The sequence below is a fragment of the Arachis hypogaea genome, chromosome 9 (assembly GCF_003086295.3).
Source record: "Arachis hypogaea cultivar Tifrunner chromosome 9, arahy.Tifrunner.gnm2.J5K5, whole genome shotgun sequence".
Taxonomy (NCBI): Eukaryota; Viridiplantae; Streptophyta; class Magnoliopsida; order Fabales; family Fabaceae; genus Arachis; species Arachis hypogaea.
Genome location: NC_092044.1, coordinates 89,244,261 through 89,249,711, shown reverse-complemented (window position 1 = coordinate 89,249,711; position 5,451 = coordinate 89,244,261). Strand labels below are relative to the sequence as shown.

Here is a 5,451-nt window from a genome sequence, read left to right as displayed (position 1 = left end):
GATTCCCATGGTTCCTCATTGGGGAACTCAGTGGAGGCCAGTGGACGTCCATTGAGGTTTTCCTCAGTGGCGTTCACTGCCTCTCCTTCCTCCCAAAATTCGGCCATGTTGATGGCCTTGCACTCTCCTTTTGGATTTTCTTCTGTATTGCTTGGAAGAGTACTAGGAGGGAGTTCAGTAATTTTCTTGCTCAGCTGTCCCACTCGTGCCTCCAAGTTTCTAATGGAGGACCTTGTTTCAGTCATGAAACTTTGAGTGGTTTTGATTAGATCAGAGACCATGGTTGCTAAGTCAGAGTTATTCTGCTTAGAACTCTCTGTCTGTTGCTGAGAAGATGATGGAAAAGACTTGGTATTGCTAAACCTGTTTCTTCCACCATTATTATTGTTGAAACTTTGTTGAGGTCTCTGTTGATCCTTCCATGAAAAATTTGGATGATTCCTCCATGAAGGATTATAGGTGTTTCCATAGGGTTCTCCCATGTAATTCACCTCTTCCATTGAAGGGTTCTCAGGATCATAAGCTTCTTCCTCAGATGAAGCTTCCTTAGTACTGCTTGGTGCATTTTGCATTCCAGACAGACTTTGAGAAATCATATTGACTTGTTGGGTCAATATTTTATTCTGAGCCAAAATGGCATTCAGAGTGTCAATCTCAAGAACTCCTTTCTTCTGACTAGTCCTATTGTTCACAGGATTTCTTTTAGAAGTGTACATGAATTGGTTATTTGCAACCATTTCAATCAGTTCTTGAGCTTCAGTAGGCGTCTTCTTCAGATGAAGAGATCCTCCAGCAGAGCTATCCAAAGACATATTGGACAGTTCAGAGAGACCATCATAGAAAATACCTATGATGCTCCATTCAGAAAGCATATCAGAAGGACACTTTCTGATTAATTGTTTGTATCTTTCCCAAGCTTCATAGAGGGATTCTCCTTCCTTCTGTCTGAAGGTTTGGACTTCCACTCTAAGCTTACTCAATTTTTGAGGTGGAAAGAACTTTGCCAAGAAGGCATTGACTAGCTTTTCCCAAGAGTCCAGGCTTTCTTTAGGTTGAGAGTCCAACCATGTTCTAGCTCTGTCTCTTACAGCAAAAGGGAATAGCATAAGTCTGTAGACCTCAGGGTCAACCCCATTAGTCTTGACTGTGTCACAGATTTGCAAGAATTCAGCTAAAAACTGATGAGGATCTTCCAATGGAAGTCCATGGAACTTGCAATTCTGTTGCATTAGAGAAACTAATTGAGGCTTAAGCTCAAAGTTGTTTGCTCCAATGGCAGGGATAGAGATGCTTCTCCCATAGAAGTTGGGAGTAGGTGCAGTAAAGTCACCCAGCACCTTCCTTGCATTATTGGCATTGTTGTTTTCGGCTGCCATGTGTTCTTCTTCTTTGAAGAATTCGGTCAGGTCCTTTAAAGAGAGTTGTGCTTTGGCTTCTCTTAGCTTTCTCTTCAAGGTCCTTTCAGGTTCAGGATCAGCCTCAACAAGAATGCCTTTGTCTTTGCTCCTGCTCATAAGAAAGAGAAGAGAACAAGAAAATGTGGAATCCTCTATGTCACAGTATAGAGATTCCTTGAAGTGTCAGAGAAAAAGAAGAGTAGAAGACAGAAGTAGAAAATTCGAACTTATCAAAGAAGATGGAGTTCGAATTTTGCATTTAAGGGATAGTGTTAGTCCATAAATAGAAGGATGTGAGAAGAAGGGAAGTGATTTTCGAAAATTAAGTAAAAAAAAATTTGAAAACATTTTTGAAAAACATTACTTAATTTTCGAAAATGAAAATGGAAAAGAAATCAAGTGATTTTTGAAAAGATTTTGAAATTAGAAATCAGAAAGATTTGATTGAAAATTATTTTAAAAAAGATGTGGTTAAGAAAATTTGATTTGAAAAACATTTTAAAAAAAAGATTTGATTTTGAAAATTAAAAACTTGGCTAACAAGAAAAGATATGATTCAAACATTAAACCTTTCTCAACAGAAAAGGCAACATTCTTGAAATGTTGAATCAAATCATTAATTGATAGCAAGTATCTTTGAAAAAGGAAAGAAATTGATTTTGAAAACACATGATTGATAAGATATGATTTGAAAAAGATTTGATTTTGAAAAACTTTGAAAACCTGAAAAAAATTGATTTGAAAACAGAATCTTCCCTCTTGTGCCATCCTGGCGTTAAACGCCCAGAATGGTGCACATTCTGGCGTTTAACGCCCAAAACTATACCTTTTTGGGCGTTAAACGCCCAACCAGGTACCCTGGCTGGCGTTTAAACGCCAGTCTGTCCTTCTTCACTGGGCGTTTTGAACGCCCAGCTTTTTCTGTGCAATTCCTCTGCTGTATGTTCTGAATCTTCAATTCTCTGTATTATTGAATTGAAAAGACACAAATTAAAAATATTTTTGGATTTTTTTATAATAAGTAAAAATCAAAATGCAACAAGAATCAAATAACAATGCATGCAAGACACCAAACTTAGCAGTTTGTATACTACTGACACTAACAAAATAAAAATGCATATGAGACACACAAAACACTCAAGTCAATTGAATTTAAAGATCAGAGCACGAAAATCATCAAGAATTACTTGAAGATCCTTAAGACACATGAATGAATGCATGCAATTGACACCAAACTTAAGATGAGACATTAGACTCAAGCAAGAAATTTTTGGATTTTATGCATTTTTTGATTTTTTTGTGTTTTTTTTTTCGAAAATTAAATGGAAAAAGATATCAAAATTCTTAATGAGAATTCCAGGAATCAGTGCAATGCTAGTCTAAGACTCCGGTCCAGGAATTAGACATGGCTTCACAGCCAGCCAAGCTTTCAAAGAAAGCTTCGGTCCAAAACACCAGACATGGCCAACGGCCAGCCGAGCCTTAGCAGATCACTGCTCCAACAGCAAGATTGATAGAAATCAACAAGCTTTTGTGATGATAAGTTGAAACCTCGGTCCAATGAAATTAGACATGGCTTCTCAGCCAGCCAGACTTCAACAAATCATCATGAAACTCTAGAATTCATCTTCAAGAATTCCGAAAAAAAATACCTAATCTAAGCAACAAGATGAACCGTCAGTTGTCCAAACTCAACAATCCCCGGCAACGGCGCCAAAAACTTGGTGCGCGAAATTGTGAACAATACTTTTCACAACTCTCATAATCCCCGGTCATGAACCCCAAAAACTTGGTGTTCAATACCATGGCATTACACAACTTCGCACAACTAACCAGCAAGTGCACTGGGTCGTCCAAGTAATAAACCTTACGCGAGTAAGGGTCGATCCCACGGAGATTGTTAGTATTGAAGCAAGCTATGGTCATCTTGTAAATCTTAGTCAGGCAAACTCAAATGGTAATGGTGATGAACGCATAAAAACTTAAAGATAAAGATAGAGATACTTATGTAATTCATTAGTAGGAACTTCAGATAAGCGCATGAAGATGCCTTCCCTTCCATCTCTCTGCTTTCCTACTGTCTTCATCCAATCCTTCTTACTCCTTTCCATGGCAAGCTTATGTAGGGTTTCACCGTTGTCAGTGGCTACCTCCCATCCTCTCAGTGAAAATGTTCCTATGCTCTGTCACAGCATGGCTAATCATCTGTCGGTTCTCGGTCAGGCCGGAATAGAATCCAGCGATTCTTTTGCGTCTGTCACTAACGCCCCGCCTGCTAGGAGTTTGAAGCATGTCACAGTCATTCAATCATTGAATCCTACTCAGAATACCACAGACAAGGTTAGACCTTCCGGATTCTCTTGAATGCCGCCATCAGTTCTAGCCTATACCACGAAGACTCTGATCTCACGGAATGGTTGGCTCGGTTGTCAGGCGAGCACTCGGTTGTCAGGCGATCAACCATGCATCGTGCAATCAGGAATCCAAGAGATATTCACCCAATCGAAGGTAGAACGGAGGTGGTTGTCAGTCACACGTTCATAGGTGAGAATGATGATGAGTGTCACGGATCATCACATTCATCAAGTTGAAGAACAAGTGATATCTTAGAACAAGAACAAGCGGAATTGAATGGAAGAACAATAGTAATTGCATTAATACTCGAGGTACAGCAGAGCTCCACACCTTAATCTATGGTGTGTAGAAGCTCCACCATTGAAAATACATAAGAACAAGGTCTAGGCATGGCCGTGAGGCCAGCCTCCCAGTGATCTAAGATAGCATAAAAATGAAGATAGCTACCAAAGTCTCCAAATACAATAGTAAAAGGTCCTACTTATAGAGAACTAGTAGCCTAAGGTTTACAGAAATGAGTAAATGACATAAAAATCCACTTCCGGGCCCACTTGGTGTGTGCTTGGGCTGAGCAATGAAGCATTTTCGTGTAGAGAATCTTCTTGGAGTTAAACGCCAGCTTTAGTGCCAGTTTGGGCGTTTAACTCCCATTTGGGTGCCAGTTCCGGCGTTTAACGCTGGAAATCTTGAAGGTGACTTTGAACGCCGGTTTGGGCCATCAAATCTTGGGCAAAGTATGAACTATCATATATTGCTGGAAAGCCCAGGATGTCTACTTTCCAACGCCGTTGAGAGCGCGCCAATTGGGCTTCTGTAGCTCCAGAAAATCCACTTCGAGTGCAGGGAGGTCAGAATCCAACAGCATCTGCAGTCCTTTTTAGTCTCTGAATCAGATTTTTGCTCAGGTCCCTCAATTTCAGCCAGAAAATACCTGAAATCACAGAAAAACACACAAACTCATAGTAAAGTCCAGAAAAGTGAATTTTAACTAAAAACTAATAAAAATATACTAAAAACTAACTAGATCATACTAAAAACATACTAAAAACAATGCCAAAAAGCGTACAAATTATCCGCTCATCAGAAGGCCATTTCTGAAGACTTTGAAGTTCAAGTTGGATGCCTTCTCAGGAACGTATTCTTTTGAGATAGATGGCAAAACAGTAAGCTTCAACCTTGATGAAGCCATGAAGCACCCACCGAAAGATCACTCCATCTTCCAATGCGATATTATTGATGAGATTGTAGCTGAAGTTCACCAAGATACAACAGATACAATAACCATCGAGCAAGGTGCAAGTGTGGGGAAGCCCTCTGGGTATACCGAGGACACCTTGCCACTTGCAGTGGTTCCAAATGATCAAGTGCCCAACCACGAGCTGAAAATGGAGTTGAAGCCCCTTTCACCCCACCTAAAGTATGCCTATCTTGAGTCCAATCAGAAGCTCCCAGTTATTATTGTAAAGGAACTCACTTCTCAACAAGAGGAGCAATTACTTAGTGTGCTGAGAAGACACAAGAAAGTAATTGGGTGGAGTTTGGCGGACATAGTAGGCATCAGCCCTCAGGTTTGCGAGCACTGAATATTTTAGAGGAGGGAGCAAGGCCTATCCATCAACCTCAAAGGTGGCTGAACCCCACCATTTTAGAAGTGGCAAAGAAGAAGTTGACCAGACTGCTTGAAGTTGACATCATCTAT

General features: G+C 40.1%; 1 non-coding gene across 1 annotated transcript; it reads left to right on the top strand.

The window, feature by feature from the left end:
* The first annotated feature begins 866 nt into the window (after positions 1–866).
* On the top strand, positions 867–974 carry LOC112713976 (small nucleolar RNA R71). Its single transcript, XR_003158936.1, has one exon. It is a non-coding gene; the product is annotated as a small nucleolar RNA R71 (small nucleolar RNA).
* The last annotated feature ends 4,477 nt before the right edge of the window (positions 975–5,451 follow it).